Raw genomic sequence first — 13964 nt, 5'->3', positions numbered from 1 at the left:
ATGTATACTTAAGACAACTGGTAATGTAGATTTGGTAACACTGAAAGGCCTACTATCTCCAGCCAGTTTAGATGTCAGATTCACACATCTTAGGCTATTTTTCATAACAAGATGTTAGTGCTAATAACATAGCATCTGATATCTACAGTGTACTGAGGTTACTTTTAGTTATGCTATTAGAATGTCACGGGGTAGTAGCTTAAGTTCTTACATGTATTGGATGATAGATGAGCAAGTCATTTTTTTTTTTTTTCTTGTAAAAAACTGCTTTGGGTCTTTCCAAGTACATTGAAAGAATAAACAACAAAAAGCTCAGTTAAAACTAAGTATTTTATGGCCTACAATCTATGTGATATTCATTGCCAAGATAGTTCTCGATGTACAGAACTTAATGTTACCATCAAAGGCACTTACTGTTTGCTGAACAAGTTGCAGAATTAGAGAGATCCCTATTAGTGAAAGGAATCTGCTTGCATATATTTAAAGCAAATACTAAATGCAGTTTACAACATGTGAGGCAGGGTCATAAGATATTGGAAGGCTGGGGATGTAACTCGGTGGCACATCTCAGTTTGTTTCCCAGTACCCCCCTAAAAAGCACTCGAATACAAGTAGACAAAGGTAAGGATGCCAGAACAAATCACTCATTTCTATGACTATAGAAACATTTCAAATATTTATTTTTATGAATACAGAAGCATCCCAAATATTTGCTTGTTTTTTGAGACAAGGTTTCATTATGTAGTCCAGGCTGGCCTTGAACTAACCCACTATGTAGCATAGGCGGGCCTCAAACTTGCAGTGATCCTCCTGCCTCAGTTTCATGAGTGCTTGGATTATAGGGGCATACTACCACACCTGGCATTCACAAATATTTAATATAAAAATACCTAGCTTTTACTGTACACAAAGATACATAAGTTTTTAATTTTTATAGTCTATATTCAGTGAATTCAAAAATACTTTAGTGTCTTCTATGAGGAAACAGTCATGAAAGTATTTTATTAACTTATCTAGGATTAAATGACATGCTTAATATGATTGCCCCCAAATGCATTAGGCAGCTGGAAGAATGTTTTGATTTTAGATTATAAATTCATAATCTGCATGATTATGCCTTCTGAAGGAAACTTTAGGACCAGAATATTCCTAATGGAAAATTCCCTAGCAAATCTTCTGGAAGTTCAGAGGAAAAATTTTTCCCCCCAGAGGAAAAATATTAACCAAAGCAATAAAGTGGGAGCACGAGCACTTCCCATAATTTTCTTTTAATAATTTTAATATCTCTAAGCAACAATTTGTGACAGCTGCTTACTGGCTTAATTGTTACAAGGTTGTTTTTGACTAATACTTTTTTTATATTCTATATACTTCATTTTCTTCCAAGATGTGTCCAGTATCTAGTAAAATAAAGACTATGTAGAAACATAAAAGGCACACCACACTTCAACCGGAAGCTTTAAATAGTGTGTATCACATTTGACTTTCATACATAAATAATGTATACTTACTCAAGTAACTTAGTAAGCAAAAAAGGGTAGTTCACTAATGTATATGTACCAAATGAATGTATAAAGGCAAATGAAAGTTTGGGTGTTAATTAGTCTGCTACAATAAGCATATGGGAAAAATACAGAAAGTGGACAGCACTTCCTGTGATCAACTGAGTTTCAAAGTAGCCTGTTCAATGTGGTGTGGTAGTGTATGCCTATAATCCAGCACTCAGGAGGTTGAAGCAGGAAGATCACTGTGAGTTCAAGGCCAGCATCGGCTACACAGTGAGTTCAAGTCTAGCTTAAACATCATGGTGAGAAGATAACCACCACTACACCACCACAACAAAAGGAAAACACACACACACATACACACACACAAAGTAGCCTCCAAGCTCTTCTTTTCTACCTTGTCACTACTACCAAGTGGTTCCATTAAAGTGTTTAAATATAAATTGTGTCCTAGTCCCATTCCATAATATTACAAATCTATTCTATTTTACAATTATATGTGTAATTCCCAGATACTTTATCAACTGATCAAAACTGCATTGTATCTTTTTTTTTTTCTCTTTACTTTGAAATTTATTTCATATACATATGAACAACATGGAACGACAGTAATAAGAGTACTGATTTAGGGAATATATTGAAATAACACTGAACGAATTGTTGAAAGTTAAATATGTCTATGGTCATTTAAATATTCCCTTGGCAAAAACAGATCTTTCAGAAAAGTAGTTCAGTGCACATGCAACACACATCATGTACATAATACAGGGATAGGATCAGATGAGGAGAAATCACTAAACAAATCACTAGACAGCTGTATGATAAAATGTTATGGGGCCATGAAAACTTTTTCTTTTAAATCAAAATCAGCGGTACTGAACAGGCTCACAATCTATTTTATGGGAAAACCAAGACGCAAATTGACATAGGATCCCAATCTTGGCTTTTTAGATTTTTATTTTTTTGTGATACTAACGATGGTACCCAGGGTCTTGGGCATGCTGAGCAAGGGCTCTGCGACTGAACTACGCCTGCAGACCTTTTATTTTATTTACTTCATTTTCAGACAAGGTCTCATTAAGTGGCCCAAGGCCTCAAATTTAGCCTCCTCCTACCTCAGCCTCCAGAATAACTGGGACTATGGGGATGTACCACCACACCCAGCCCAAATCTTTTTTCCAAATCTTTTTTATTTTTTATTTTATGTATTTCTCAATTTTTTTTTCAAAGTTTTATTGATAAACAGCAATGAGACAGTTTCAATGCATTGTATCTTATAAGACTTTTAAAATCAAGAAACTGATTAAAATAACTGCTTTCACTATTTAAATATATTTTTTAAAAATTTTATTTATTTATTTATTTATTTATTTGGGCAGAACTGGGGATTGTGCTTGCCAGGCAAGCACTTATTCTATTGAGCTGTCTTGTCTCCCCGGCCCTTAAACATATTTTAAAAACACCATTCGCTAGGCACAAATACACATTTGCTAGGCACGAATATACAAAGACGAACATTCACTATTTCCAAGCATTTAACTGGGCTCTACAACTATAGCACTAGGTGGTTCTAGCCTTTAAGTGCTCAGCTTCAGCAGTGCACTGCTTCCTGTGTCAGTTCAAAAAGAATTTCCTGGCATACTGTTTCTAATTGGCATAAGTAGTATTTTCAGACCTTTACATCTTTCCCCAAAGGCACATATTAATGAACAGACTTTCCAACCCATTTCAGAATCACTTCTCATAGAAATTCTTCTTTTTTGAGGTGGGTCTTGCTATGGAGTTGAGGCAGACCTTGAACTCAGAGATCCTCCTGTCTAAGCCTCGTCAGTGTCAGATTTACAAGCATACATTACCATGCTGGCTTAATTACTTAACTCAATCCTAACTCTCGCTAACATGCAGTGATGTTACAGGAGTAACTACAATTGGACATAACCTCAAAAAATTAGTCTAAGAAACATGATGAGAACTGATAAGGTCAAACCACTATATACTTTATACATTTTCAATTAAAAGCTTTTGAGTATATGCCAACTACTAGATTAATCATTTGAGATAGTGGTGAAGTGACATGGTATATGTCACTTCCTGTTTTCCTAAACTAGTTTGAGAAAGGAAAGAGATAAATGATTGAATAAACAGAACTACTACAAAGGCAATAATGAGTGATGCTCCTTTACAGAAAGAAGGTGATCAGAAAAACTGCTCTATAAGACATTTGAGCTAAGATCTAAGTAATGTTGAGACTAAGGCAGAATTGCAGACAGCTGTTTGAAAAAAAAAAAAGTGTCCCAAACAAAGGAGCAAATGCCAGACTTCCAAGGTGGCACAGGGATTATTGGGCCAAGATGAGAAAGTACAGCATTCTGTGGAAACCATGGGTGTAAGCTCAGTGGTACAGCACTAGAGCCTGCTTGCATGGCATGCTCAAAAGACTTGAATGGGGTGGGGTGACATGGGGGGTGGTTATGGCTACAGTTTAGTGAACAACTGATTTTTTTTGGTGCTGGGGATTGAATTCAGGACCCTGCACTTGCCAGGCAGGGGCTTGTTTTGAAACTGCTCAGCTATCTCCCCAGCCCATCAATGGAAAAAGAGATCAAATTGTGAGGTAAGCAGGGACTAGACTGTGCAGGTTATGTAGGCCACGATAAGGAACTGTTTTTTATTTTAAACCAAAGGGGCAAAAACTGGGGCCAGAGGGGCATCACACGATCTGACTTACATTTTAAAAGACTTGCCCAGGTCTTCTAGATAGAGACTGATATGGGGGAAGACTGGAAATTCCTTAGAAACCTAAAGAGATGACTGCCATAAACAAGGATAGTATTCTAAAACATTTGACTTTTTATTTTGTAGTTTAGGGAAGGGTCTACAGGGTGTTCAGGGTCTCACTACAAGAAAGGAGGACTCTTAGTGATCCCAAGACTTTTAGTAATCTGCCTGTTTACAGCCTCCCAAACGCTGGGATTACAGACATGGGGCACCAAGCCCAGTCTCAAGTGCCATCTCAGCAAGCCCCCGGGGGGAGAGAGGGCTGGCATGGCAGTCCTGGGGATCGAACCCTCGGCCTGTGGGTCTGCTTGCAGGCATTTAGTCCACTGAGCTATTTGGTCAGCCTTAACACTTGACATTTTAAAAAGGCCTTAAACAGTCATTTAGCCAAACTTTCTCTACATAAAGATAACTGTAGAGAAATGACAGATTTTTCTGTAGATGACAGAAAAAAATCTGAAACCAAAGTCTTCACTGTCAGTGTTAATCATCACTAAACCATGCTATTTAAGATATGGAGTACAAACAAAGGTCAAATACTACCATATCTATTTTTTAAGTGCATAGTCTCTTAGATTAATTCTTATGTCCAAAGGAATCTGCTTAAAAAACTTAGGATAATGAAATAAATGTCTTATTTGAGCACTTGGAGATTTCTGAAGAGCAGAAATAGCAATAATACTGTCAACTCAAAGTGTTTAGTGATAAAACTTGAAGACCACAATCTCTAAAATGCCAATTTATCCTCTACACACACCCCTCTAGTAGATAAGATCTATCAATCAAGCATCACAAGTGCTTTTCAAAGTGGGGTTTATCATTCCTGTTGAACCCACTGTGAAGGACTAGCTGGTAACAGAGGCCCCAATCATTCAAACCTCTTAATCACCATCCTCACTCTGCTTTCTGTTCTACTTCCTGCCCTTCCACCTCTTCATTGCTTACTGTCATCATCACCACTTGTCTAACAACAGGGAAATATCAACGCTTTTCTGTTCTTAAACACTCAAGTCTTGTCTTCTCATTGACAGGGCTCATAAAGGAAACAAACAACCCAAGTATAAAAAAAGCTAAAAGATACTGCTCTCAATTTGTTCAGCTAATAACTCAAACTACATAAATAATGACCAATGGCAAACTTGTGGCTAATTTGGATGTCCTGCACATAAACTATAATCAGTATGTTCCCTAGTTCAAAACTGCTAGGGGAATAGCTGAACAGTTAATTAGTAATATAGGGAACAATAAAGCTTCCTTCAACTTCCTTCCCTCACTACAGTATTAGGCAGAAGTTGTATAATGCTTCATCCATCCACCCCTGAAGTTAGCACTTCATACCTTTTCTCTAAACCATTACTTTTCTCTCCCCTGGCATTAAACCCTGTGCTTTCCAACAGCGGTGTTTCAAATTCAATATTCTTTACCACAAAACATACCTATCTTCTCTTAAAAAAACAAACAAACAAACAAACAAAATCCAACCAATAAACTTTCAGGAAAGAGCACTGTAATCCACCCATGGTTACCATTTTCATAATTTGAAACTGGTTAATCAAAATACAGGTTAGCCTAAAAATCTTCAAACTTTGAAGGTGCTTTATGACATGCAGTTTATAAAAATAGTTCTTTAACAAGCAGTGCTAATTTCCTTTCTTTTTCTTTGGTCTTTTTGAAACAATTTCACTATGCAGTTTCAGGCTGGTCTTGAACTTACTTTGTAGTACAGGTAGGCAATTTTTGTTCTTTTTTGAGATACGGTCCTCTTACACAGTTTAGCCAGGAATTTGCTATTTATCTTAGTCTGACCTCAAACTTTCAATTCTTCTGCCAATCTCCTGTTATATGTGTGTCCCACCATGTCTGGTGCTGTTTTACATCATTCTGAAGGTGTCTTAAAAAAGCATTTATTTGAGGGAGACACACAAAATTTTCAAGTCAAAGAAAATTATTGACATTGATTTCACTGTTTTAAACACTCAAATCTTGTCTTGTCTTTGACAGGGCTTATAAAGGAAACAAACAAATAACCCCACAAGTATAAAAAAGGTAAAAGATATTGCTCTCAATTTGTTCAGCTAGCAACTCAAACTACATAAATAACGGCCAGTGGCAATGAAAACAACACTAGCCAGGTGTGATGATGGCACATACCTCTAATCCCAGCATGTGGGAGGCTCACACAGGAGCATAGCAGAATAAGGCATAATACAAAACAAAAAAGACATTGAACAAATCAGTATCTGACCAGCCTTTTTAGATAAATGTGGATAATTTTGCTTGATGACATTAAAACTGAGCAAGTGGTTGTAATGTGGAATGGGAAACCTCACTAAGCTTCATGTTCTCTGTAATAGTAACATCCACTGGTCTAGCTAGCACTTTGCAAGGAATTCTTACTCTTGCATGATTTTGTAACATCATGCGTTGGTCCTTTGGAAAATATTAACTCACAGCTCAATGGTCTTAAATGCCTCCCTGGCAAGCACAAGGACCCAGGTTTGATCCCCAATACCACATGTCCCCTCCCCCAGGCACACGTCTGTCAACAGAAGAATCACTAGATATCTGAGCTGCATAGCTAGACCTTGTTAAAAAAAAAAGAAAAGTTAAAAAAAATTATGCAGATTTTCAAGCAATGACGTTTCATTAAACATTATTTTTTAAATGTACCTTAATATCAGCAAAATCTTTCAAATACTGGGTAATTGTCAAGGACCCAATGACTGACTGATACAAGCTTTCTAACTTTTGTGTAAAAACTACAACTTTTTGTCAGTATTTTCCTTAAAAATGTCATTCTAACATCCAAGTCGGAATAATCAGTTTATCATTAACATGGTAAAAAATTAAGTAAAAATGCTGTTTCATAAAAATGTGGATGGTTCAGCTTGCAAGAATCAATCACACAAATACTTTTTCCTAGAGATGACTAGATAGTATACGACAAAAATGTTTTAAGCATACTTATTTTAACACAGTACATTAAAAAGATGTGTACAAAAGTAAAGATTTAATTTAAAATCTTTCTTTTAACTTCTTCATGTACAGCACTTAGGCAAAACCTTTTCCCTTTTTAATTGCAAGTGCACAGCAGTGAGCACCCGAACAGCGTAGTGCTCTCGTCTGATTCTAAGGCACCACTATTTCTGGGCCACAGGTACAAATGTCAACACAGTGCAAAACAGGAACATCTCCATATTACTATAAAATTAGTTTTGTATTTGGAGCCTCCCTGAAAATATCTATGGGATCTCTAGATTCCTTGGATCATATATTGAAAATCACTGATCTGGACAGTTCATTTTTAAAACTGGTCAAAAAACCCACAGGCTACTCTCCTTAGTCCTTCTCCAGGCCCTGTGCTCACAGGACAGTGGGGGCACACATGCTGTGTGGTCGGTTATCATTAAAAGCTCTAAAAAGTTCACAATCACTGTTACAGGAGAATAAAAGCTTTAAAGAACAAGAAGTAATGCTATGTTAGTATAGTCTTTGGTCATTTCTGAAACATTTATAATACTCTTACTTAATCCTCAGCAACTCCATCATTATCAAGGAGGCAAGAAGGTAGGGAAGCATCAAAGGAAGTATTCATTTTGCCTAAAAACACCAACATAGTGGTGAAATTACAGGTGATACTAATTTTCTTTTTACATTTTTCTATATTCTAAACATTTGAAGACACTTGAAAACGCAGTTAACTTTATCAATGCAGTCTGTATATCAGTAATTTCAAGAGCAGTGAAAAAAGACATGTATCACATACTTCATCCTTATCCATCTTTTTTATATATACAGTATAGAACTCAAGATTTCACAAGGGTTCCTCAGTTTGCAACTGTTATTGAACTTTCCCTTTTAACATTTTAGAAGCAGCTGATCATGATGGCGCATGCCAGTAACCCCAGCTCTCTGGAAAGCTAAGGCAGGAGGATCATAAATTTCAGCCCAGTCTGGGCAACTTAGTAAGACACCCCCCAAAAAATGAGCACATGAATAAATAAAATAACAAAGGCTCTGACTGCAGGTAAATGCAAAGCCCAAATTTAATCCCTAGTACCACGCTCCCCACACAGAATAAAACTACAACCTCAATTGTTAACATAATATACTAATAGGATTTCATACTCACTCTAACTTAAAGATACAAGGTAAACAAAAAAGCTGAATAGAGCTGCAGAGATGGGTCGGCAAGAGTAGTCTAAGCACCTGCCTAGGCAAGTGCATGAACCTGGGTTTGATACCTGGTACCACATGCTGAGCTGGCTACCAAGACCAGGTGTGGTGGCACACATCTGTAATCCCAGCCATGGGGAGGCTGAAACAGGAGGATCACTACAAGTCTGAGCTGTTTAAGTGATACTCTGTACTAAATACGTAAGAAAAAATAATAATAAAAGCTGAATAAACTTGACATTTATTTTCTGAGACAGTATCTTGCAACTGTAGTTCAGACTAGCCTTGAACTCACTATGTAACCCAGGTTAGCCTTGAACTTGCTGTGATATTCCTGCCACAGCCTTGCTGGGATTACAGGCATGTGCCACCAAAGCAAGTGTAAGAAGATTAAATTTGAGAAGACACAGACAATTAGAATTTTATTGTGCCTACTACTCTCCATTTGCTCTCCACAAGGTTTCCCTCAAAATTACTATTAAATGGACGAAATAGGAATGGGGATATAGTTCAACAGTAGAGTGGTTTGCCGAGAATACATGAGGCCCTGCCTGGGTTCAATTCATAGCATCACCCCTGCCCCCCCAAAAGGATAAAACATTTGCTTTCATCGTTTTTCCTACTTCCCACAAGGCAAGAGGAGAAAAACAGGAGGCAGAAGTAATCTACCAATGGAAATAGAATCAGTTCCCAGTATATTTTCAAAACAAAGTTACTTAAGTTAAAGGAGAGTAAATCTTTTACTAAGTATACATGTTTAATGAAATACATTTAAGAGTAATTATAGAAAAACTATGGCATTTTAAATTCCGTGGTATTTTAATGGATACTCCCTTGCTTTAACCATCTCTATTCATCTAGTTCTACATAGTTAAAGACATTTAATCTCCCCCAAAGATCATTTGACATGCTATCTCATGGCAGCCTAATCCATTTTAAATTGAAAAAGGTCTCACTGACCTGTATAAAATAGCAAAATAAAAGTATAAAATAGTATAATTAGTAAAGATTAAGCTTTAGTAATCAGTTAAATGTAAAATTTACATTCAGAACATTAGTTTCTCTTCATGGTTAGAGCACTATTTTATATACAATCAATTTTAAGCAGTGATATTTTAAAATACTGTCCTTCTGGATAATACGAACCAGATGAAATTCTGCAATTCGTGCTGCAAGCATTTTTACTGTAGAGAAGTAATTGAAATGTTATTTTAAGCATGGCACCCCCCCTTCACTTCTTTAGAGTTGTCTTTATTCGTGTGTGGTGCTTACACCCAGGACCCTGTGAATGGTAGGCAAGAACTCTACAACTATGCTACTCAGCAACCCCTTTTTATAACTTTTAAAAACTTCATGGAAACAATTTAAAATGTTTTGATCCACTACAGATGGGGGGGGGAGCTTTTAAAATTTTGAAACAAGCAAAGCAGTTTATGAAGTACAGAAAGTAAGGGATATTTTTGTTAGTGGGAAAGTTTTAAATCTGATTTAAGGCATCATAAAAGTTCCTGAAAACTTTTACATTTAAAATAGAAACTTTATGCCTAAAAGGGTTACTTTTAGGTCAGTGCTCTACTGATATGGAAGTGTAACATATTATCTAGCAGGTCAGTTTTCCCATAAACAGATAAATTCATTCTATTCTTTGTATCTAATGATTCCACTTTGTTCATGGGATTTCCAAAGAATAAAAGACTGATGTGCTCAGATGGTAATTAATACCTTTAAATACCAATGCAAAATATCTATGACACAAGTTTTCAGCATAAAACAGTACACCACTCTTGTTTACATAATGAATTAAAAATTTTGTCCAATGTTAAAGTAAATCATGGTATTCATTAAGATGTCTATTTCTTAAATTATTCTATCTAAAAAGTTCAACTTGAATAACATAAAGAGTAAAAACTGAAGCATAATCTCCAAGCTTACATAAACTTTAAAAATGTAAGGAATGGCTGTGGCTGGCATGGTGGGACTTGCCTGTAACCCCAGCACTTCTGAAGCTGAGGCAAGACCCTATAGAAAGACCCTCTCTCAAAGAAACAAGTCAAAAAGTGGGGAGGACAAAAGCATACATTTAAAGTGTCAAATAGCTCAATTGCAAATTTCATCAAGTCTTTATCTTTTTTGAGACAGAGTATTGATACTTCAGACTGGCTTGGAACTCACTGGGTAACTAAATCCAGGTTGGCCTCAGGCTACTTGTGATTTGTCTGCCTCAGCCTTCCGGCACTAGTACTGGAAGTATAATCACCATTCCTGGCTCTCAAGCTTTTCTTTAGTGAACATGTGATACCATTCATGTTGAAGAATCAGCTTTTGAATATTTAGTTCATAAACTATCCATAGTCCCAGTCAAATCTACATTAAAAAAAAACAACTACAATCAATACTCTTTTTATCAACAGAGGCACAAACAAGAACACATTATTTTATGTCAAGCAAATGATTCATGAAGATCAGTAAGATCTCTCTGACATTGAATCATAAAATTACTCACGTAAACTATTATTTTTGGAGGCAATATCTTTGTAAGATCTAAATTTCTGGTATCAGATTAAATTTTGCAGATTAATTTTATTCCCTCAACAAATATCTATTAATTTTTTTCTTTTTCTTTTTTTTTTTAACGCGGTACTGGGGATTGAACTCAGGTCCCTGTGCTTGCCAGGCAAGTGCTTATTCTACAAGCTATCTCCCCGGCCCTACTTATCAATTATTTAAACAAAAGGCAAAAAAATCCTACATGTGAGCTTTTCATCTAACTTTTAGACTTTACATTTAAGACAACACATGTACACTTAGCTATCACAGGCCTTATCTTTGTATAGCCACCCATCAATTTTGAATTATACAGGAAAGTAGACTTGAAAGACCATTATATACATGTAGGTTAGTTTTTAAAAAAAAAAATACTCGGCCAGGGAAGTGGCTCAGTGGAATAAGCACTTTCCTGGCAAGTGAAATGGCCTGAGTTCAATCCCCGGTTCCACAAAAAAAAAAAAAAAAATACTGCTGGGCATGGTGGCACACATCTGTAATCCCAGTACTTGGGAGGCTGAGGCAGGAGGTTCATTGTTAGCTGGAGACCAGCCTGAGCTGAAAAGTGAGCTCAAGGCCAGTCTGAATTACTTAACAGACTCTGTTCCCACCCCCAAAAAAGGGATTATTTCATCTTACTAGACTCTCCATATATAGTAGTTCTTTACTCACTTTCCTTTTTATAAGAATAATTAAAAAAAAAACAACTCGAATTCCACTGTCAAAGATTGAGGGAAAAAGTGAAAATCAATCTGTAAAGCAATTCCAAAAGCAAAAGAGAGGTATTTTTTTGAAAGATTACACTGTTCTTTACAAACATAATCACTTCATAAGTTCATTACCATTATTAATTTTAACACTTTATTTTTTTTGAACACAGCAAGATTTTATTGTCTTCACAATAAAGCAAAACATGAAAAGTTAAAGCTGGATCCTGTGGCCCTTCGATTTTTTTTTAATCTCCTCCCAGTTCAAAATGCTTGTGTCTCTTAATAGCCAGCATTCTCTTAGATTTTTACCACTTTAATCTGAACCATCACTATGTGTCCTGGGAGGGTTCTAGGAATGAAGAATACTATGGAGAAAGAAATGGATGAAGGCCCTACCCTCATGGTGTTTTCATTTAAACAGCACTGTCTGTGTGCAAGGCACTATGCCAGTAATTTGGGACATACAAAAAGCAAACATACCATGTCCTTGGAGTTTACATTAAAAAAAATAATAACAATTGTAACAGAAGACAAGAATGGGTGTCATAGAAGGATGACTTTCAAGGGGGTGGGAGGGAAAAGCTAAAGATGGTGATCATTTCATCCCCCATACCACATTCTAAAACTAAGTCAGTTTAGTATTGGGTTCTCCAGCTGCATTTTGGTACCTGGCACATTAAAACCAAACTGGCTATATATGTGTTTCAACAACTTACTTTGGTGTTTTCTCAAGCATACTTCAAAATTTATTGTTAATATCAAACAAGAAAGTACAAGTGAATACAATGTAGATTAAAAAGCATGGATAGACTCTAGTAAGATCATTCAAGGTTGTCTTTAGACAAAATTCATCTTCTGAGTATTCCTCTCCTAAAACCTGGGAATAAAATTACCCAAGTAGTTATTCCACACGATTTGATTAAAGTACTCCACTTTTGAGGCATCGATGGGACTAATAATCTCTGTAAGATGTTAACTCACTATAAAAATGTCCCTATTTCTTCTTCTAGACTACTGTCCCAAAAGCCAGCAGCCCACTAAGTCGTTATCTTATCTATTCTAAGCCTCAGTTTCCTCCTCCATAAAACGACAGGGTGGGACGGGGTGATCTAAATAGGCCCTTCCGGACCCGTATAAGTCCTATGACTCGATTATGACTCAATAAGTACTATTTCAAGAATCAGCGTTTAAAAAATGATAAGAGTCTGAAGTTAAATGAACATCTCTTTTCTGGGTTACTTCTTGTTCATCTCTTTTTGAGTAAGACCAAACATCATTCTAATTGTTTGAAAAAGGGTCGAAATGGGTATTTTTACAAAGTAGAAGTGCTGGATATACTACACACACACACACACACACACACACACACCCCCCTACATGAGATACTACCACCAAAGCAAAAATCCAGCTGAACCGAACTACTTTTTACTCCGTAAAAATCTGATTTCCCGTTACTGGGATAGAGAAGTGCTTCTACTCAAGCTATTCAGCAGTTACAGGGGTCGAAATGTTTCCTAAACTATTGAAGAGCATGGATGAGGACAAGCGACGAAAAAGCAAACCATCTGCTCAAACCGCAAGGATGATCTTTTCTCCAAAAGGCACCCCCCCAAAAAAAAGAAATCCAAAGGGCCTGGTTCACTACGAGTACTTTCAGATAAAATTCATGGCGCTGTTAAACCAATTTTAGGATTAGACACATCGAAATGGCGAAAAAGAGAAGAGAACAAACTTCCTGGATTTTTTTTTCCCCTCTCGCTCTCTGCAAGAGAAGATTTCCTCTTGCTGACGAAGAGAAAGGCCCCTGAACAGTTCTTCTCTACACGGCGGTGGCTGCCAGACTAGGTGGGGCTCCCTCCGCTGCCTTCCTCCTGCCACTTCCCGCAACAAATGGAGCGAGTCAGCCCCGTTCCAGGCAAACTTTTTCCCTGTCAGGATCGAGCCCGCAGGAGGCCGGGGAGTGGTTTCCCCCGAACGCTCCCCGCCCCGGCTCGGGGCCGGTCGGGAACCCAGATCTTCGCAAAGGACAACTTTTCTGGTTTCCGTTCTAACTTCACCCACACCTGGGAGGGGACCGAGGCGGTCGGCGGAGGGCGGCGGGGAGCGGACGAGGCGGCGGCCGCGGCCCGCGGGAGCCGCGGGCGGGAGGGCGGGGGGGTCCTGGGCTCTCACTTCCTCCGCCATATTTCAGACATTTGACCCCTTCCGCAAAGCGCGCCGTTCCCCCGCGGCGGCGGCGGCAGAGCCTCCT

The 13964-nt window shown here is 37.5% G+C and overlaps 1 protein-coding gene across 1 annotated transcript in view; it reads right to left on the bottom strand.

Annotated features, from left to right (window-relative positions):
- Rap1b (RAP1B, member of RAS oncogene family) overlaps nucleotides 1-13964 on the bottom strand; it is a 42554-nt gene that overhangs the window by 28189 nt on the left and 401 nt on the right. The window lies entirely within an intron of this gene.

The sequence above is a fragment of the Octodon degus genome, unplaced genomic scaffold (genome assembly GCF_000260255.1).
Source record: "Octodon degus isolate 3935 unplaced genomic scaffold, OctDeg1.0 scaffold00047, whole genome shotgun sequence".
Lineage (NCBI taxonomy): Eukaryota > Metazoa > Chordata > Mammalia > Rodentia > Octodontidae > Octodon > Octodon degus.
The sequence above is the reverse complement of the archived record's forward strand: the minus strand, read 5'-3'. Positions and strand labels throughout refer to the sequence as shown.